The sequence below is a fragment of the Peromyscus maniculatus genome, chromosome 19 (genome assembly GCF_049852395.1).
Source record: "Peromyscus maniculatus bairdii isolate BWxNUB_F1_BW_parent chromosome 19, HU_Pman_BW_mat_3.1, whole genome shotgun sequence".
NCBI classification, from domain to species: domain Eukaryota; kingdom Metazoa; phylum Chordata; class Mammalia; order Rodentia; family Cricetidae; genus Peromyscus; species Peromyscus maniculatus.
The window spans coordinates 10,555,447-10,578,369 of NC_134870.1; the positions used below are offsets into that span (position 1 = coordinate 10,555,447).

The window sequence follows — 22,923 nt, forward strand, 5'->3', positions numbered from 1 at the left end:
TTCATTCTAGGAAGAGTTGAGCTGAGTCTGTGGTTTCCAGTTGCTATGGCTACACTCAGTGGACAGGAGCATTTGAATCTCCCACTGACCAGCTACAGTTCTGCACGCCATGCATGTTCCTGCCCCTCCTCCAAGGCCAGGAAGCTTTTCCGTTCCACAGGAAACATTAGCATTCTCTAAAACCACCCCAGCCAGGGCCTGGGGTGCAGCTGTGCACCTCAGTAGGTGGTTTAAATAAGGATGAGAAATAAGGGGCTCAGGGCTTCCAGCCTGTCCTGTAGGACCTATCCCATTCTTGGGGTACACACCACAAAAGAATGTTATATCAGAGTCCTCATCAATCTATTTTGGTGAAATTGCTGGGAAAAAATATATGTGTGTAAACATCTCTTGTATCTACTTTTTCCAGGGCCTCTACACTCTCAGCAGCTCACATGCAACTTCTGCCAATTCCTTAACCAAATTCCTTAACTAGTTCTTACTGGTGCCTGTGGTGAGCCAGTCTGCCTCCACCTTGGCGTTAAATTCATCTTATAATAAAGAGAAACTAGGTTCATTTCTGTTTATGATTAAACCTCTGTTTCTCAAGGATTAGGCCATGCCCCACCTGTAACCTTAACTACAAATGGTTCTGTGCTACCTGTCCCAGGAAACAGCAACCATGTCTTTGTTTCAAAAAGCAGTCACAACCATCTTGCAACCCAACCTTCGTTTCAAGATGTTGTTGTGATCACCTGTTGTTATGGCTACCTTATGACCACCTTGCAATCGTGTCTTTGTTTCAGGAGGTCATTATGACTAACTTGTTATGCTTCTGTTCTGCTCCTGTAACCTCACCTATTTTGTCCACAAAATCCCCCATTTAGAAATCCCCCTACCCCGAGCTAAGGCTCACATCCAATACGGATCTCTTTAACCTCACTCTTAGGGAGAAACAGCCCATGTACACTAATAAAAACACTTGTTCTAATTAATTGCTTCCTTTAATTAATTTGGCCATGAAGATTTGGGTTGGTGGTCTTTGTCCTCAAATCTTTGGTACTAAGAACTGACTGCATCCCCATTCCCTGCTCCCTTTAAGCAAGTGCCCCATCCTTCTCTCACTGCACGTATTTCCAGAGAGAAACACATCAGTTTATCTGCTGTGTGACTTCTTTCTGGTGAGTTCAGGAAAAAATGTTAGATTTGCTATTTGGCTGTTCATAATGAACTTCTAAGGATGAAGAGTGGTGTTTTTTCTAACTCAGCATCACAGGAGAAAACAAAAGAAAATTTCCATGTTTTTCTGAGACATCACTTAGATTTCGTGTTCCACATTGGCCCTTCAATACATCAGCTGCCAACAGATTTATGAAAATGTACATCATACTTCATTTATGTGGCCAAAATTGTCTCACTGGTCACGTCCAGTTTATCGATATGGAGTTCTGGTTGCTACATAAATTATTCTATCAAATTTCTTACTTGACAGTCTGACTTTGAGCTGTATTTTAATGTTTTTCATTTCAGTGGTTCCATCTTTCAGTTAGAGAGATTAAGGTAAATGATCTATATAATCTTTTCTCGTTACTGGGGATGGCTGTTATTAAATTAAGATCATAAGAAGGGGATTATTTACTTGAGTGAGGAGAACTTGGCTGTAGCTACATCACTGAGGAACACAGCATAACATTTTTGAGAGTCATCTATATGGTCCAGTGGTTCTGTGAAGGCAATACAGACCCCATCATAGGGTAGAGCCACCATCTTAGACCACCTGCTGTACTCAGTTCCAGGAAGGACCTCAGGAATGTGCCATGACAACTAGAACAGATACATAGCAATACGCTTCTGCAGACATTCTGTCTGTGGCTTATGGCCCTTGAAGATAATTAGATAATCCTGCTGAGCAGTCCAGATAATACTGTTCAGTGGATTGTGGTTCCTTGCCGAAAGTCTAACCCAATGGTTTCAAATGTGGTTTCGCACCCAAAGTTTAGACTAATAGTTTCAAAAAATCATCTTGCCCTATATCCCTTCTACCCAATCACAAATTGCCAAAGGATGTAATTCCCAGCTTATGGTTTTTCCCTATACAAACTCTTTACACCTGTGCTCATGCAGTCTCTGCCACATTTCCCTCCATCTGCCTGGTAGTGGCCCAGGTTGAACCTGACAATAAAAAGACCAGGCCTATGTACATTTTTACATACATTGTAAACCATTTTGAGGTTTATCCCATCTGAATCAGTCTTATTGTGAACCTATTGCTTTAAACTGCAGCATTTTCTGCCTATTTCAGCTTCCCAACATGGTGGGACTATATTTACAGCCAGCTCTGGGAACTATATATGCTCCCATAGATTCTGGGAAACAGTGGGTCTTCCATCCAGCAGTGTGTAGCCCAAAAATCTTTCCTTCCTTCCTTCCTTCCTTCCTTCCTTCCTTCCTTCCTTCCTTCCTTCCTTCCTTTCTTTCTTTCTTCCTCTCTCTCTCTCTCTCTCTCTCTCTCTCTCTCTCTCTCTCTCTCTCTCTCTTTTTTTGTATTACCAAAGGCTAAATCCACCATGCAGCATACTGTGCAGCTTGGAGACACCTCTGTGTAATGTGGTATAGATCAAGCCCACATGCTACGAACATGCCATAGAGTAGCTCAAGCCTGCATATTGTGGCATCTTGCCACCCACATGAGAAATGAAGAAGGAAACTGTTTTGGGCTCTATTTATAATTACTTATTAAATGTTCTCAGATTTCAGGTGGAAACTTGAGCCATTGGGCACCATTTGTAGCTGGAGTTTTCTCCAGTCTTGCCCAGGCCCACAGCTGCTGAGACCCTAATAAACACACAGAGGCTTATATTACTTATAAACTGTATGGTTGTGGCAGGCTTCTTGCTATCTAGTTCTTATATCTTAAATTAACCCATTTCTATAAATCTGTACCTTGCCACAAGGCTCTGTACCTTGCCACATGGCTCGTGGCTTACCAGTATCTTTTCATGTTGCTTGTCATGGAGGTGGCTGGCAGTGTCTCCTCACTCAGCCTTCCTCTTCCCAGAATTTCCTTCTCTGTTTATCCTGCCTATACTCCCTGCCTGGCTACTGGCCAATCAGCATTTTATTTATTAAGATCAATAAATAAAGCCAATCAGACCAACACATTCACAGCATACAGAGCAATATTCACAGAAGTTCCTTAAATGTATGCACTGTAATTTCTTGGATTCTTCAACACACATGCCTTGTCTGAGCTGATATTTATTTAATAAATGCTATCCCAGCCAGAGACAATTTTCACAGAAACAGCTTTTCATACTAAGTGTGGTTCATAATTTACTACTTGTTTATTTTTTCCTGTTCTACAATTTTGTAGAAACCAGAAAATTTAGATTCTATAACAAGTTTAGGTTATGATTTCCTTTTTGTCTGTTTCTTCAAATTGCCCCCTTTTCTGCTTGTTCTGGTTGTTGCAAGGAGCACACCTGAGTTTCTCTGAGGAATCTCTGACCCCTATGGTGCGTGGCTGCTGAACTTTTTTAAAATCTGATTTTCTATCTACAAGTTGTTTTTTTTGTTGTTGTTGTTTTGGTTTGGTTTTTTGTTGTTGTTGTTATTTTAACTTAGTCATCTGTGGGTGGTTGAGCACCAGCATGCTCTAGATCAGAGTTTGCTCAAGGAACACATTTGATTTGGGCAGCTCTCCTGACATGGTGGCCTTTGCCGACCACATTCCTGAGTTGGGTTGTAAGCTCCCTGATAAAGACCTGGTTAGTCTGGTTGTTTGCCCCAGCCTGGACTCCTACTCCACTCTAAGGGAACTTTTGCCTTTTCCCATTTGCTGCTGGCTGAGATTGTTCCAACCCCCACTCCAAATAAAGCCATCTGCCTCCAGGAGCAGAGTCAGTTGCTACATAGCCTGAAATGCTTTAAAACAATTTCATTGGTTGTACAGTTCTGAGGGGGAAGAATTTGTCATCCTCCTGGGCCAGCATAACTGGAGACTCCCACCTCAGGTACTCAAAATGAATGTTCTTCAACAGGATCTAGCTGTCACTAATGCCAGCTGGGGATTCAGAACTATTCCCCTTTCTTTTCTAAAAACCATAGTCCTATCAGTATTGCTGGTGTGGACACTGGTATGTCTGTCATAGTTTTAATTTTTCTCTTCTGATGATCAAATAACAACATGGCATGCAACATCTCAGCTATACAGATGCACAGTAGCATTGTCTCTTTCAAGGAAGGCAACAGAGTGGTAGAGAATCCAGAAACACTCTCTTAGCTTTAAAAGTACTTCCTCTTTTGTGACATCACTCGTCATATTTTCCTGTCCTAGTTTATGAATTTTGTGCATCCTGGAAGACAGCCCTCAACTCTCTTCTATTCATCATCCGCACAGAGACACACATAGTAGAGTTACCCCATCTCTTGTCTTTAGTGTAATGAGGCCATATTTGCAACCATCTTCCTGTCTTTACATGAGTACTCAGTAAACAGTTAACCCAACACATGACAAGCAAAACTCTTGCTTTCAGATAAAGGCCAAACTAATTCTTCTTTTAATCTTTGTATTCATTAAGTTTTTCTTACATGGAGCCTGGATTGTTTTTGGCAGAATAAAAATCTGAGTTTGCACATGAACTAGTCTGGCTGGCATCCACCATTATGGTCTTTTCTACTCCAGGAGTTGAGCTCTTCTTGTAAATCACACATCTTTTGATCTCTGGGCTATGAGTTTTTCCTTATCTTTAAAAAATTAAGCAGAAATCATATCTATCAATGTTGCTCCCATTACATTTGCAAGAGAAACCACATTCCTACTTTCACAAAGGACCCTGGGAAATGTAAAGAAAAACATACTCAACTTAATCAGTGTTATTACAAAAGTCAGGAGAAAGGAGTTAGGTAGAAAGGTGGTCCTGGCTTACACAAACTTTGGTACTAGCTATAAGTTATTTAGATGTAGATTTCCACGGGAAGTAATCCAAAATCTGAGTGTTGTTTTATCCTGTTTCAAAGTTCAGCATTCTTGGTTGCAACACTGGCTTCCTCATCAGATCAATATGTTGTGTTCTTCCGACCTCTACCCCACCTCCCAAATAAACAGGGACAGGGTGAGTGTGGCAGTAACTACAAATCAGAATGAAGGGCATGTGTAGCACACTAGGGAGAATGACACGGAGCTAAGACCCCACTGTAGCAGGAGACATGAGTCCATCTGCTCCTCACCCTTCTGAGAAGAGCACCATGTCATGGTCTCTGTCGCTCTCTCATCTTGCCTTCTAGGTACACGTTGGAGAACTGACATTCTTCTAGGACTGCTTGTGTCTGAAGATTTTTCAGGCTATGCAGATTGCTAGCTCAGCAGCATGGGTCCTGAAAACAGAAAGTCTGTCTCATCATTAATTATATATTCATTTTTAATGTTCTTCTTAAACATGCCTATTTTCTAACTTCTATACTTCATCCATGCTTCTTCACACATCCTGGAAATTTCACAAATTCTGGAAATTTCTAGCCACTGCACCTAGTTCAGTGAACAATTTAAGTGTCTTGCATACCATCACATATTGTCACTTGTTTTCTGCCTTTGAAGTGGTCGACTTTCCAGCCTACCATATTTTGTCCTTGCTGTTAGTTGATTTTCAGATCAAAATTACATCAATTGTTTTTTGTGGTATCTGTACCACTTCCGATACCATTTCCCCTAACATTATACCAAAGGCTACCATATAAAGTAGCTAAGAAGCTGTCAGGACTGGAGAGATGTCTCAGCAGTTAAGGGTACTGGCTGCTCTTCCAGGGAACCAGAGTTCAATTACTAGTATCCACATGATGGCTTGCAATTAGCTGTAACTCCATTTCCAGTGGATCTAATGCCTTCTTCTGACCTCTGTAGGCATCAGGCAGACACACACAGAGGCAAAACACTCATATACATAAATAAAATAGATCTGAAGAAGAAGAGGGAAGAGAAGGAGGAGAGGAGAAGGAGGAGGAGGAGGAGGAGGAGGAGGAGGAGGAGGAGGAGAAGGAGAAGGAGAAGAAGGAGGAGGAGGAGGAGGAGGAGGAGGAGGAGAAGAAGGAGAAGAAGAAGAAGAAGAAGAAGAAGAAGAAGAAGAAGAAGAAGAAGAAGAAGAAGAAGAAGAAGAAGAAGAAGAAGAAGAAGAAAGTCATTTATCTTTTCTGATGTATTTGGAGTCACAGAAAAAACCTGTCCAGTTTCTGGGTGACACTTCTCCAGCTGTCTCCTGGTTATTTCCATGTTTTGTTTTGCTGCACTCAGACTCTAGGTCAAAGCTCACCTGTCAACACATTTATGCTCCACTTGAAGAAGAGCAAAACCAAGAAAAGATATTTTCTTTCTATTTTTGTCCCCAGTTTTTCAGAGCATCTCTATCCCTACTCCATTGGCAAGAATTTGGTCATATAGACATAACCAAGAAGTCTCTACCATGCTGTACAAAACTACAAGTTCCAAAAGTGAAGAATCTTTGTTCTTTCCTCCATTTGTGTGTGTCTTTGTGTGTGTGTGTGGGGGGGTTACATACGTGTCTGTCTTACTTATGTACAAGTTCATGGGAGCTGCATATGAGAGCTAGAGTTTGAATTTCATTATCCTTATTTGTAGACAAATTTCTAAATGGTCTTATTAAATAAAAAAACATGGAGCCAAATATAAGGGTGAAAGCCTTAGAGATCAGGGAAATAGGAATAGCCACCAGCCAACCTTAACTCACTAACCCTGCAGCTTCCAAATGTGAGTCACTTCCTGTCTACCCATGCCTTTATTGCTTTGCTTTTCTGCCCTTTCATTGGCTCTTAGCCTAGCTACCTCACTTCCTTGTCACTGCCTATCTGTACAGACCTCCAGGTCTCTATGGTTGGTACTGGGATTAAAGGCGTGTGTCACCACGCTTGGCTCTGTTCCCTAGTGTGGTCTTGAACACACAGAGATTCTGCCTGATAAGTTAGCTGATTAAAGGCGTGTGCTACCTGACGTTGTTTACTTAAAATGGCTGGCCTTTTTCTCCCTGATCTCCAGGCAAGCTTTATTTATCAAAGCACAAATAAAATATCACCACACTCCTTGATTACTTTCCAGCATATATTTGAGGCAAAGTCTCTCTCTTGAACCCAGAGCTCAGCAATTCAACTAGTCTAGATGGACAGCTTGCTCGGGCCATACCCTGTCTCTGTCTGCCCTTGATGGGATTGCTACATAGACCAGGCAATCACATGGATGATAGTGATGTACACCCAGTCCCTGTGCTGGGGGGCAGGAACCTTTGTCTGCTTTTTAAGTGAAAAAGCTATTATTTCTTTTCTATCAGACTCTGTGGAAACCTTGATGCTTTTAAATCTATAACTGTTTTGTTGTTATTGGGGTTTTTTTTTTGTTGTTGTTGTTTTGTTTTGTTTTGTTTTTAAAGACAGGGTTTCTCTGTGTAGCCTTGGCTGTGCAGGAACTCTCTCTGTAGACTGGTCTCTAACTCATAGAGATCCACCTGCCTCTGCCTTCCAAGTGCTGGGATTAAAGACATGCAACACCACAACCAGCTGAATTCTCTATTTTTTAACATCAATTAAAAGTTTCTATCTCTCCTCAACAATTCATCCCTGTATCCCTTGTGCCAAAAATGAAACCATTAGAATGCTTTTATTCCTCTACTATAGGCAGAGTTTTGCTGTGTCCTGGTGGTTGCTCCCAAATAACCACAGGAGACTTAATATTAATTATACATGATTGGCCGATAGCTTAGGCTTGTCTCCAGTCAGCTCTTTCAACTTAAATTAACCCATTTCTGTTCATTTATGTGCTGTCCCAAGGCTTGTTTACCTCATCTATGAACTTTTCATGTTGCTTTATCTGTATCTGGCTCATAACTCCTCTGACTCCACCTGTCTTCTTCCCAACATTCTCTGCCCCCAAAAGACTGCCAGCTATCGGCTAATCAGGTTTTTATTAACAATGAGAACAAAACATGTTCACAGTATACAGAAGGATTATTACACAGAACTCAACTTCCTTCCCTATCATACTTCATCCACAACTGTGGTATTTTCCTAAAGTAGGTCATAAAAATAATAAGGTTTAAAAGTCATTTGGCTTGATCTGTTTGGGAGGCAGCTGTGCATTGGTGCCAGGTCCTGGGCTCGTTGCATGAGTTGGCTGTTTGAATCCTGGGACTTATGCAGGGACGCTTGGCTCGGTCTGGGAGGGGGGAATGGACCTGCCTGGACTGAGTCTACCAGGTCAACCCCGGTCCTCGGGGGAGACCTTGATCTGGAGGAGGTGGGAATGGGGGGTGGGCTGGGGGGAGGGGTGGGCGAGAGGGGGAGAACAGGGGAATCTGTGGCTATTATGTTGAACTGAATGGTGTTGTAAAATAATAATAATAATTAAAAAAAGAAAAAAAAAAACCTCTAGTGGGAATGTAAGACCTAGAACAATTCCTAATATCTGTCACATAGGCAGTAAGAATGAACAAATCCTACTTTTGTTATCTCATTTATCACTTCAATTAAATGATAGTTGTATATTTCTAAATTCTCACATGCTGTGTTATCAGTGAGATGTAGAAGAGTGACAGTCTCTAGCATTTTCTTAATGTCATTTCAGACTTTTAATTTTTAATTTATTTTTAATAAAGTAAATTAGAGTTTATTAAGAAAATATTTTACTATAGACTTAAATACAAGCAACAAGAGAAGAGGAGAGAGATATGTAAGAGACAGTAGCATATACACTAGATTGAGCAGAGGCCTCTACAAAGGAAGAAAAGCTAAGACCCTTCATATGAAAACCAAATATGCTTCACTAGTTAGCAGCAACAGTTTACTCACATATGGCAGGGCTGTTTCACTTCCAACAGTTGGTGGGGTGCTTTCTATGCCGTTCCAAAAAGGATTTAGAGGGTTTTTGTTTGTTTCATTGCCTATTGGTTCTATTACTCCATCCCCTCTCTTCTCTCCTCTCCTCCTTTCTCATCTCCTCCCTCCCTCCCCCTTCTTCTTCGTCTTCTACTTCCTCTTTTTCTCTCCCCACCTCTCTCTTCCTCTTTCTTCTCTCCCCTAAATCTCCCATCTTTCCACACAAGCCGTATCTTCTGGATCCACCTGGTATGTGCCTTATTGATTTCTCCTCACTGTTGTCTTTTTCCACTATGATAACTCTTGGGCCCTGTTGCTTGATCTCTGATGCTTCCCTGAGACCTGACCTACTGCTGCTACTGTCCTTTCTGATTTTCACAGTGGCATATGTTTTCTTATCTCAGACAGGTACTTTTATGGAACTTCTATTTCTAGTAATGTCTCCCTGACATTTTCCCCCTCCCATACATTACTTTTCCCCCTCCTTTTTACTCTATTGGCTTTCAAACATTACAGAGAAAATAATTCAGAAAGCTGAGTCAGTCACCATCCTCCACAGTTGTCCTTAAATGAGTACTGGATGGTGGTACTTCATGATTTATGCTTGGTTTCTGTTCTCTTAAAATAATGGAAATTTCAGCAACTTTCTCAACTTGAGACTGCAGCTCTATCCCTCATCAGTAAATGTCATCTGAGTATACACACAGACACATGTCCCCTCATCAGTAAATGCAGCTGTCATCTGAACATGTGCGCACACACATCTTGCAAAACACTTCCTGACATACAGGGAGCCCCTGGTTACATTTTCTGTAGGTGTGCTCAGAATGACACCCCAAAGCCAGCTTCCTACTAACTCAGCCATGGCCTACCAGTTTCTCTTCTTTGTCTACACCAGTGTCTGGTTGTCAGTTTGTCCAGTCTGCATGTGAGAATTTATAAGCACATTGTGTGCATAAATAATCTTCCTTTAGAGGGTTTCCTTGGCCAAGATGACCTGGATCAGAGTTTCTCCATCAGACACAGAGAAAAGTGGAAATGTACGAGTGCTCAGCATCCATAGGCCCTTGATTCAGTCCCCACCACCCCTGCCTGACACTAGCAACAGTTGCACAGTGGTGTGGAAAGAGGTTCTAACACACTACAACTCTGCTGAGACATCTCCCACGTGTTAATGTGTTCCCCAACATTATGAAGCACTGCAGTGAAATTTTAAATTGTCTTATAATAACAATGCACTGTTTAAAGTATCACATAGTTTGGATCACTGTGAACCCGCCAACTTGTTCTAACTTTTTTTTTGTTTTTCTATTTGCCTTTACAATGCCTAAGTTCTGTGACTTCTAATTATGACTCACCTGCATGAAAGCACAGCTTAGCAAGGGTTGGACTGTCATCCAGGTAGCCTCCTGCTTAAGAGGGATTAAGGATGCTCTGTCTAAACCTGTCTTCTTCTCTTCAGCAGTGAAAAATGCCTTTCTGTTCGATGAGTCATCGCCAGCCAAAAGCACGCCAAAAGTCTCAGGGGATCTGTGCAAACTGTCCAGCCTGCCTTAATTCTGCAAAAAGGGAAAAACAACCTCTGCCACTTCTCTGGATAAGCTTTTGACTGGGTGAGAGACTTAATTACTATTGAAAATGATTTCTTCAAAGTGCATCTAGGGCAGTATTTTTCACTTAAATACATGAACTCTTTCTGATTGAGTGCAGTGTGACAGAAGAATGCTCCATCTAGAGAGATTCAAAAGCATAATTTTCATGAAACGTCAGATAAAAAGTGAAGCTGTTTTCAAATTCAAGAGAGCTCCACTTTTTTTTCATTTTTAAAATTTATTTATTAAATTTAATTTTACATATCAGCCACGGATTCCCTTGTTCTCCCCCCTCCCATCCCCCATCCCCCCACCTTTCCCCCATCCCACCCCCCATTCCCATCTCCTCCAGGGCAAAGACTCCCCTTAGGATTGAGTTCAACCTGGTAGATTCAGTCCAGGCAGGTCCAGTCCCCTCCTCCCAGGCTAAGCCAAGTATCCTGTATATGCCCCAGATTCCAAACTGCCAGTTCATGCACTGAGGACAGGACCCGGTCCCACTGTCTGGATGCCCCCCAAGCAGATCAAGCCAATCAACTGTCTTATTTATCCGGAGGGCCTGATCCACTTGGGGGCTCCTCAGCTATTGGTTCATAGTTCATGTGTTTCCTTTCATTTGTGTATTTGAGCTCCACTTTTTAAAACAGAATCAGGCCAACTAGTTTCCAGAGAAATTCGACTTAGAAAGTTTTCCCTCTACTGCGATTTACGTTTTTCTGTCAGAATTTTCACTGAGTTTCAACTTGGTAAAAGCTCAAGAGGGAAGCAGAAGATACCGAGCAGCCTAACGATGCCGTGGAATCGACGGCCTTCAGGCGTGTGTATGTTGTGGTCGAAACGTTCTTTGCCTTTCCTTTGCCATGCTCTGTTAAATAACCCTTGCCATGCAGCAGTGATGATTAGAAATAACCAAACAGGGGTGGGGAATGCAGCTCAGTGGCTTTTGTTTGCCTAGTGTGTGCGACTAGGTCCTGCACCGTGAGAAAACAAGGAGAGCCAAATGGGTAAGAAGTTGCTTAAAGTGCTGCATGTGGTCAGAGCAGTGCTCATTCTTGGTACTGAGCTTGAGTCACAAACAAAACCAAACCAAAAACAGTGTTAATAACACACAATATATAATGTACCTTTTTGTGATTTTTCGTTATGGTATTTAAAATCTTAGTTTCTGGTGTCTATATGAAAAATTAGCCTGACTGAAATGTGCTGACTTGTATACTGCAGCATTTACTTATTTATTTATTGTTATTGGCTGAAGATAATCGAATTGTCAAAAGCATCAAAGTAAGTAGCAAGAACTTCCCCCAGGTCCCCCATTGAGATGGCTCACTGCTTGCTGCCAAGTCTGACAACCCGAATTTGATCCCCTAGGACCCACACAGTGGAAGGAGAGAACCAACTCCAACAAATTGTCCTAGGATCTCCAATGCATGTCAAAATAAATAAATAATAAATATATAAATAAAATCTGCTGTGTACAGAGGACAACATTTTAGTCAGGCCGATTTTTCATATAGAAAGGATTTTAAATATTATAACAATAAAAAGAAAGAGAGAGAGGGAAAGCTAGGAATATCAGTTGGTAAAGTCCTTGTCTTGTAAACATAAGACCACAACTGCTTCCCAGAATCCATGATTAAAAAAAAAAAAAGCCACTTGTCATGCTAGCAGGAGGGAAACGGAGGCAGGTACAGGTGGATCCCTGAGGCTCACTAGCCAGAAGAGCCTACTGAATGAGTTCCAGGGAAGTGAGAGACTCTGCCTCAAAAAACAAATAAGGAAACAACATCAGAAAAGTAGATATACATACATCGAAGGAAGGACAGCTGAGGCCATCTTGCCTGACCTACACACACAGTCCAAACTGAAGGCCCGGCTGTTGGTGTGTGACAGCAAAAATATACATAACCACCCAAGTGTGTAGCCACCGGTGTCAGGACCTTGCTGTCACCACTAGTCAGTTATTTGGTTTAAACGTTGTTTTCACAAGATGCTGTTAGACAATTTAATCCCCATTCCTGGTATATAAATAAATAAATATGTAAAACACTGGAGATGAAAAGAAAATGAAATGCCTGGTTTTGAACAGGTGGTTTCCACCCCCACCACAAACACTTAAACCAAATTATTAGAGCAGGGGAAGAGAAAGAGAGGAAGAGAGGGATGGAGGGGGTGAGGTGGAGGAAGGGATGGAGGGAGGGAGAAGCAGCCCACACAGCTCAGATCCATGGTAACCTGAAGAGTTGTTTAAAAACAGACTATTATTGAGCCATGCTGAGACTCCGATTCCCAAGCTCAAGGGAAGCGGACTCTGAGCAGAGAAGACCCAGGCTTAGCACAGCATTGGAGAGCTGAGGAGCAGCGACGACCTGAACCTGGCATGGTGCTCTAGAGCTACACGTGCACAGGATGTTGCACCTAGGATGCACGGGGACTCCTAAAGCACGTTTTCTCCAGCGTGTATCCACGTGGGTTGCAGAACGCCAGCCAGCTGCATTTTGTGCCACCCTGATGCTTACCTGAGAGCAATTGAAAAAGAAAGCTTCTGGCACATGCAGCATTCTAGGAAAGAAGCCAAAATTAGCAGCTAGAGGGAGGACATAAGCCTACAGATATAATAGGCAGGACTGAGTAGAATTTACAACCATGGAGTTAATACAAATCAACATGGAAAATGTCTCTTCTATAGAAAGTGGCTTCCACTCATCTCAAATATATGCCTTTCAGTGAAAATAATAATCTTGTCTCATCTGACCCCTCTAGACCCAACTCCTGTCCTGGTGGTTACATCTCACCTGTTTCTGCCCAGATGTACTCTCCTGTTCTGTTCTGTGGAGAGAGGTCTGGCCCTGGGAGCCAATGAGGAAGCTACCTACACACCCCACTCAGAGTAGACCATTAGACACCAAGGTACCACAAGGGTCTCCCTCTGGCTCACAGGACACCTGGGAAGATGAGCATGGGGTTGAGGCACTGAACTTTATGTAATGAAGCCTTGAATTTAAAATGACTCTGAAATTGCAGAATATGCATGTTTTCCCTGAAAGTGGCTACAGAAAACTTCTTCTCTTCTCAAGTGAATTTGAACCTGACACTGTAATACTAGAAAGGACCCTCCACTTTGTGTGCCCCGCTCTGCCCCAAGTGCTCACACTTACCTGCTCAGTTTGCATATGGCAAGAGCATGGCATGCCAATCAGCCTTTGACATTGTCCAAGGTGCCCTTGCTGAGAGTGGGGTCATATGTGACCAGCAGTATAGTGAGGAGTCTTGATGGTTGGGGCTTGGATTCTGGTGGTAGGCATTTAAAAGAGAGAGAAGTGAAGAGAGACTTTTGTTAAATAAATATACAGTAAGATATGGACATAGGGACCAACATAATTTAAACACATCTGTGCATACAGATGGAAGAGAAGTGAGATCACTGAGTCCTGAGCAGAGCCTTAGATGGTTATCTGTCTTTCTGTCTAACTGTCTGTCTGCCTGCCTGTCTGTCTGTCTGAGTGTGAGTAGTGGTTTCTTGTGCCCAAATAAGGCAGGAAAGTAGTTTTCTCTCTTGAGTGTGGTTAACCTTGCATTTGGACCAAGTGTCAGGATGACATCATGTCCCGTAGAAAGATGGATGCATAAGAATAGCAGCGAGATAACAGGACAAGATAAGAAGTGTCTTTGCTGTGAATCATTAGCACAGAGGGGGGAGCTGATGCTACGAGCTTGAGCAATAATTGCACAAGGAAAGGAAAAGGCAAGCCGGAGGGCAGAGACCCAGGAAATGTCACCTTTAACATGACAGCTTGCATGTGGCTGTTTCCAACTGCCCTCCAATTCCACCAGAACTTTTGAAAGGATGTGTTGCTTCTGATGGAAATACTAAAGTGTTGAGTTGTCAACACGGGCTTATTATAGACCCATAAGTTGGAATTAAAGCTTTATTTTCAATCTTTTCACTTTATTATGCATTACACACTATTATTCAATAGTCATTTAAAATTTTTAATGAAATCTGGATAAAAGTTTAGTTATTAAAATCACTGAGGAATATAGTCTGTAGGCTTTATTTCAAAATTGAAAAGGCCCTTTCCTCAGGTTTTCTAGGAACTTGATTATCCTCTTGTATTTTCATCAATAAATTTGAGCTGGACTTGGTGGTGTGATCTGCAATCCCAGTGTGTGGCAGGTAGGAACAGGAAGATTGGTCATTCAAAGCCAGCATCAGCTACAGAGTAAGCTAAAGGCATTCTGGGATACATGAGACCCTGTCTCATACACATGCATGTGCAGAGAGAGAGAGAGAGAGAGAGAGAGAGAGAGAGAGAGAGAGAGAGAGAGAGAGAGAGAGAGATTTAATGCCATAATTGAGTAACTGAGTCCAACTATTCCATAAATACAATATCTTGTGAAACCAAATGTTTGTGTAGACTTCAAGGATCACAAAAAAATAAATAAATAAAAAAAAAAAAACAGGTAATAAAACCAGACATTGAGAAAAAAAAGAAAGGGACAAAAAAGTCTGGATACTGAAAAACAAAAAAAAAAGTTTTTAGTATGTATATATAAAAATACAATTTTATAATAGGCAGGACATTTTGGGTTTATATTTTTAAAATAATTCAACTTCTCCACTCAACAAATATAAAATTATATACAATTCTGTGGTATCATCAGTGGCTGGTTTTAGGACCTAGATATGGAATTAGCAGATTGGAAGAACTATTTTAATTAATAAGGGTCACATCATTTTCAGGAATAGTTGAAAAGAGGTCTTGTCATTTTCTCTGTATATATGAAGCCTGCCTTGTTTGATAATGTCCAAGATGAGATTTTTTCTTCATGGCTCTATTTCTGCATGGTATTTTAAAAATGGGAGTTATTAGCCAGTGGCATTGAAAGATATGGCCTGAAAAATAATACAGGAATGACTAATGATGAGGAAAGATGGGTTTTCAACAGCAGGAAGACTCTGTGTCCAAAATCTTTGCTTGATTCAAAACTGTTCTAGATGAACTCAGCTACTTTCAACAACAAAATGAAAGTGAACTGTACAACTTTTATTCTAATTTACAGAGATATTTGTTTTCCTTTCAGTTCTGGGACATGACCAAGCTGGCCTCAAACATGCCTAACAGCCAAAGATGATCTTGAAATTCTGATCCTCTTGGCTACATTTCCTAAATGCATTATAGGCATGCACTGCCAGGCCAGGTTTTATGTGTTGCTGGGGATCAAATCCAGGGCTTTGTGCATGGGAGGAAAGCTTTCTGCCAACTGAGGTATATCCCAGTCCCCCGGAAGTTTTGTGTGTTTTTTAATTATTGTTTTTACAACCTTATTTCCATCTTCACCTGTAGAATCATTCATGTATTTATGCATTCAGCAAATATTGTAGTAGTCACTGTTTCCTGGAGCCTGTGTTATTAGAGGGAGGAGTGGTATTTGTTAAATTCAGTTTATTTAAAGTCTAAATTCATCAAATTGTAAAAAAGTTTAAAATATTATAGAATAAGATATAAGTATTTGTTCCTTTACAAAGTATCTTGTCCCATCCTGCAGTGATGGCTAATGCTGCTTCTAAAAACCATTGGTTATCAAAAATCAGAGTGCCAGCTGTGGTATAACTCCTTATTAGTTACTCAAGGATGGCCCAGAGGGCTTCCAGACAACAAAGTCCTTGCCCTTCCTCCATCAGAATACACTAAGATCCTATTGCTGAGGACACCAGCTTCAAAGACAAAATACAGAGAAAATCAAACTGGAACTGAACCAGAAGCTTGTTTCTTTGTAGCTAGCTTTATTTTTTTGTATCTAGTACTGCTTCTGTAGTCCTAAAAGGTATGGGCTTCCGGGAGAGAAAGGGTATAAACTGTTTTACACATCTGTGAACCCTACAAACTAAAAGGTAAAAATCTTTTAGTCAATATGTGCATACCTATTGCAATAGTGGCCCAACTGTTATGGAGGTAACCAACTGTTCCCTGGTTGGATATGAGACCTACTTACAGGAGAGAATCCATCCCTGGTAATGTCAACTGGTATAGGAAAAATATATATATGGCTCGTGGCTGAGGAGGACATAGGCCAAATGTTGTTTAGACTAATTATCACCAGGCCATTCCCTAGATATCTGTGTTTATACTCAAAGATAAATATTATTCTCAGAGAAGCTTCTCCTTGCAATAACTACAGAGATTCATGGCTGCTCAAGGTGCTGAGAACAGGTGATGGTTAAGTGCTCATCCCTAGCCAGGACTTTTATACCACCCTTAGAAGGTTCAAGGAAGGGGCAGAAAGTATGTAGAATCCAGAAAACAGGGAGAACAGCCATGAAATGCTATCAGCTGGGTTGACACACCCAGTGCTATCATGGTCTCACAGCAGCTAGGGCCACCTGCCATGGGCTTGCACAAGACTAGGTTTGTCAACAGCCCATCATGGACTAGAGCTGGACTTACAGAACTCTATCTGTATTCCTCACTGCTAAACTTTTAGCTACTGATGAGTCCTAGAAAAAAAATGGAAGACATTGTTTTCAATTAGAAACCTACTGAGTAGCCCACAAGACTCCAATTATTAGTTCTAAGTCCATGGTCACACAGATGGCCCTGGTTAAACTCACAGAATAAAACAAAATGACATGAATAGGGGAAAGAGACTTGCAAAGAGAAAAAAAGGGGTTGTAGGATCAGGTGGGTGTGACCCTAATCAGGTTCACTGTGTATAGCTAAGAAACTGTTGAAGAACAAATTTTTCAAAAAAGTTATAAAAATGGTATCATGAAATTCTCAGGAAAAAATGGTGAAAATGAAAAATATGATATTATGCAAGGTGACTGAGTCTAAGGAAAAACATCCCATGTTCTCCCTCATATACAGATCCTTTTAATGTTTGCACATATGCAAATACAAGGTTCTAAGAATGTGCGTAGACTGAAACAAAAAAAAAAGGAAACAATGAGAGGAGAACTAGGTGTGTTGAGAAAGGGACAGGGAGGGCAAAGGTCACACAGGACACAAAACTAGAAAGGAGGGCTGTAGGAGATACCTTGGAGGGATGTGGGGAGAATGCGGGATGAGAAGCAACAAAGACAAATTTGGTTTGAAAAAGGCTAGGCACTAATTCTTACAATCTAATAAAAAATTTAAGAAAAAACAATAATTTCCTAGACTAAACACAGAATAAAGTGTTTAAGTGAGGTGCTTATATACACCCTACATTCTTTCCAGCATCACAAGCTGCTGTTAATAAGTATATATAAGAACAACAGTCAGTTGTTTTGGGAATGTGTTCAGCGTCATCTCATTATTAAAATAAGAAAAATAAATAGTTGTTTTCTGAAATAAGTTCCGCAGTTGTCTGCCTCTAGTGATTCATGCTGCAATTACTTTAGAGAATCTCACATGACCGTACCTTTTTTTGCAGTCTTCTATTTGTTAGCAACTAAGCAAGTAGGTCACCTCTAGGGGCAAACGTGTGATAGTGACAAAAACTTCACTGTGAAAGCTGAGTGTACCCAGAGGTGTTCTTGTCTATCACTTATCCTTTCCAATGTGTGTCCATGCCCTTGACTTAAGCAAGTCCAAAACATGTCCACCATTTTTTCCTTCTTGAACTATGACATTAAACTAAGTACACTTAGAAATATGCCTGCCCTTAAAGGGCTTACCTACATGACTAGATATAGGCTCTCCTTGTAAAATCCCCATGATTCCTCCATTTATGGAGAGTATTATCTTAGAAATAATCCAGTCTGTCTATTTCATAAGTCTTTTCCCACTCTTACTTATTGGCCATGCTTGCTTTGTATTGGAACGTACCAAGACCTTGGGTTGCACATTGTCTGATGTTTCTCTCTTTGGTCCATATTATATGGTGGTGGTGGTGGTGGTGGTGGCGGCGGCGGCGGCGGTGACAATTTGTTCTTGAGAATTTCCTACATGTTTACTGCATTAACATAATTTCTAACCCATGTCCTCTCCCTCTCCAGCTCCTGTGTTTCAATTCCCCCTCAAGTTCGTGACTTATTCTTCATATATATATATAAATATTATATATAATATATATATGTACACATACATAATACATATATATGCATTTTAATCATTTCTACATTTAATAAAGCATTTTAATCGTTCATATTATTTTAGACTTTGTTTATATTTCTTTAGAGTGTATGTGCCAGGGAGAATTCATGGGTATGCCACAGCACACAGATGGAGGTCAAAAGACAACTTGTGAGAACCCTCCTCTTCCATCATGTGGAACTGAACTCAAATCACCAAACTTGATACCAAGTGCCCTTGCCTGCTGAGCTATCTACCAGTCCCTCTTTCATGTTATTTTATAACCTGGAATGATTTTGTCGTTTCACTACTCCAACCATGGCAAAAACAAAAAAACAAACAAAAACTGTGAGATCAGTACAGATTAATAAAAAGTTAAAAGTAGTTTTTTTTCTCTTTTACTCTGAAGAAAGCATTCCATGAATAATAAAAAAGATTCCAACATCTAACTGAACCTTAGTTCATGAGAAAAAAAATAGAAAGGAGTAATACTTGTATTTTTGTTTTGTTTGATTTTGTTTTTCTTTAAGAAAGAGTCTTGCTGTGTACCACAAATTTGGGCTTGAACTTGATCCTTTATAGACATTCACCAGCATGCTGACTTTGGTTATGTTATTTTCAAGGATGATAAAAACACCTATAGTGGGATTATTATCACCAAGATGCTTGCTATCCCTGGTATAGACTCAGGCATGCATATACTACCTCTCCAACTGCCCTAGAACTCCCAGTCTGCTCTCCTCATTTTTTTAAACAGAGAATGTAACATTATATTCAAATATCAAAAAGTAAGTATATTTTAATATGCTTATTGTTTACCTTAGTATTTTATTAATTTTTATTTTAATTTGTCATCAATGATCTTTAGGCGTGAACTCTACTACTGGGCTGTGACTCAGTGTCACCTACTGATGACTCTTGAGTTTACCGTCTCTTCACGTATCTCTGTCAGTGTCAGTAGCGTGTCAGCATAAGTAGCAGAAAGGTGATCATTGCCTGAGTGCCTAAGCCATGAAGCATCTCTGAATAACAGATGACAGCTACAGGGAGACCACAAAAGAAACAACACATTACGTTCCAAACTGGCGAGGACACTTAAGACAATACGCTTGGCACTGAGCAATAAAATTATTCTATTAATTTGCATTCTAGTAATTGTTCCAGACTTTGAAATGCTGTATGAAGGACTAAGCAGGCAGAAGACAGGCTCATTAGTGTTTTCAAGGCCTGGTGCTGATGCCTGCAGATGCCATGAGGGTTGTGAAATTCTCAGCTGTGCACAGTGTGTTCCCACGCCTCCCTCTCTTCACTAGGTCCTCCTAGGTCCTCTTCCATGAGGACTCACTCCATCTGTAGATGGCTCCTAGCCAGGACCCTTAAGGGATATTTTAGAAGAATATATGAGAATTAATTCTCATTTTCTGTCTATTCAAAAGACAATATTGTTTTGATAACAGAAGTCTAAATTGATGTCAATGGCAACACCTGTTGGCATTAATTCTCTAGAAGCAAATTTTCCCCGTGTTAGAATTTTCTAGTCTCTAATCACTTAGATTGGATTTAAGTCAAATTCCCTAGAAATACTTGTAATACTGCTCTTTTTATTTATTTGCTTATCTGTCTATTTATTATTTTGTGTGCATGTGTGTGTACTTATGTGAATTCATGTAGATCATGTGCAGGAGCCCACAGAGGTCAGAAAAGGATGTCAGATCCCCTAGAGCTGGAATTACAAGTGGTTGTGAGACACCATATAGGTGCTGTGGAACAGAACCCAGGTCTTCTGCAAGAGCAGCAAGTACTCCTACCCACTGAACCATCTCCTCAGCCCTTACTGTATCGCTCATCTCCTAAAGACTTGTAGATCAGGACAGTAAATGAACAGTCAATGTATGTGGAAGAAGAATATAGAAATGGAAAAATGGTTCCAATCTGGGAGACTTCCTGAGGACCTCCAAACTTATCTCTTCGTGTTTTCCCATCAAGTCTAGGAGTTAGGAGCATATCTAAGTTTCAGATTAACTTCTGTGTGACATGATTTGTATGTACAATGTTCCCCGCAGACTAATGGGTCAGAAGAGCTGAGCCCCAGCTGGTGATACTGCTTGTAGAAATTGTGAACTCTTTGGGAGGTGGGACCTAGCTGGATCTTTGAGAGGGAGGCACTGGGGTCCATCGCCCTTCTTACTTTCTATCCTGTCACACTTTCAGTCATGTAACATTTCAGTGAAATACGATATGGTAGCTGCCACACACTCCCACTGCCACAGATCCATCTCAAATCATGGGTGAAAATGGACCTTTCCTCCCTGAAGTTTCTTTGTCAGACATTTGGTCACAGTGATGAGAAAAGTGGTTTACTGAATACAGAAACTGAGTGGAAGTGGGAATCCTGAAGTAATCTTAAACCGTAACTATGATGAGGACTGAAGACTAGTTGGAACATTGGAATCCATTGTTGGGGGAAACGGAGTGACAGAGAGTTTATGTGCAAAGTGCTGAACCAATCACATCACAGGATTCACCTCTTCAGTCTTCGCAGTGACCACATGAATTTGATAAAATCCTGACCATAGTGACAGGTGTAGTATCGGACTCCTGGCTACATTAGTAAGATACCTAAAGTCATTTCAAGCAAATTCATCCATTCTGGACTCATGTTTTACTTGGGAGTAAAATTACAGCCTGGTGGTCTAAGGAGAGAAGTCTAGCCAGTTAACATTTGGTGGAAATCTGTAGTGGTAACGCCCGCATTACCAATACCCGTTCACCATGTCCGAGCGAAGGGCTGCGGATTAAAAAATAGAGACAAGAGACAGCAGGTCATTCGTACGACTGGATGTCGAATGCCGTTTATTGAAAGAGGGAAGAAACCTTAAATACATACAGGCTTACAGCACAAATGGAGGAACCCCCGGAGGGCAGAAGTTCGCTACCAATGGTCTACATTCCAGACCCAATGTTCTACATTCTTGCATCTAAGTAGTTAACGCCCAAAATGCAGGATACACAAACAAGGAACTTCCCTTAAGCATTCAGAAGGGTGGATACCGGCAGGGAATCTGAATAGGGAGGACATCTGAGCAAGGTCAGCAAGCAAGGCCGCAGCCACTCCCAGTCGGGGGCCAGGGCCCATGGCACCCACAGGTCCCCCCTTTTTATTAAATGAGCTTCTGACTTAGGTTGCGTGGGACCAGCAGACCACCTTACCCGTCATAGAGACACCTGCCCAGGCCACACAAGTGCTCTGTCTTAGGTTGATGGCAGCCCCCCAAGCATTACCCGTCTCTGAATACTCATTATCATACAGACTCAACCATGTGAGCTGTAGAGTGACTGTTGCCAAAGATCTCAAAGTGGCACTGGGCTTGCAATCTGTGCGACACAGAAAAGACCAACAGAAGTCCTAACCCACCCATAGCCAGGAGGCTAAAGGCAATTGAACCATTCCCTTCTTAAACGAGCCTTACTGTAAATTGGAGTCCTAGTATCCCATAAGCAAATGGAACTTGAGTTTTAATAATTTTTTACAACTTACAAAGCCAATTATAATGTATAAAAGTGGAATTAAATTTATCATGCCCAATAAGAAGAAAGATTAACTAACTGTGGTAACTACTTTTGCTGCCAGGGTCTCCATTGTGCTAGCTGTAGTAACCAATTATGAAATAGCAATCCCAGAAACAATAGCAGCAGTGGCCACCACTGCTATAACAGCAACAACGGCAACAGTGATGTCAGAGTCTCTTCTGGAGCGTGTGAGCATCATCTGTGTCTAGCTGCCACGGTCCACTGGCATGGACACGGCTCCAGGAACACAAACCACCAAGGCCCATTTTTTTTGGTCCCAGCACTACTTAGGCTGGCAGGTCTGCAAGAGAACAACTGAGAAACATAAAGAAATCAGAAAACAAAAACAGCAAACAAGGAGCAGAACTAATGGCCTCAATAATGGCTACATTCAGGCTCACAAATTTTGAGGTATCTTCAAAAAGGCTAGATGAATTTCAGGAGGCAAATAAATGTTGCACAGAGCCATTCCTGAAAAGTAGGTACTACACCAGCTTGAGGGGGGTTGCAAAATGCGAAAAAGGCTTAGCTGGCATGCTACTGTTAGCAAATGAAGTTCATTGACCTTCAGAGTTATCCTTAATCTCCAAGGTGTGGTACATTCTCAATGTTTTTTGAAAAAAGTTACCATACATTACCTTCTGAGGAATCCAACCACATGGCTACAGTTCCTAGGCTTACAATAATGTTTGCCAAGGCTGGCCGTATTGGGCTCTCAATCCCCATTGGCATCAGAAGGGGAGAGTTTTTTACGAAGGCCCAATAGGTCTCTGCCATGTTGGGATTCAGCAGCAGTCACAGGGCGCACACTGCGTTCAGGAACCCACAGAGGAATTTCATTGTCCTGGGGAAAG

At 41.2% G+C, this 22,923-nt stretch overlaps 1 long non-coding RNA gene across 1 annotated transcript in view; it reads left to right on the plus strand.

Moving 5' to 3' along the window:
• Positions 1-22,923, plus strand: part of LOC121824115 (uncharacterized) — a 44,272-nt gene that overhangs the window by 6,593 nt on the left and 14,756 nt on the right. Inside the window, exon 2 of the long non-coding RNA XR_013045981.1 lies at positions 10,316-10,466. This is a non-coding gene — a long non-coding RNA (uncharacterized LOC121824115). The remainder of the gene's footprint in view (positions 1-10,315; positions 10,467-22,923) is intronic.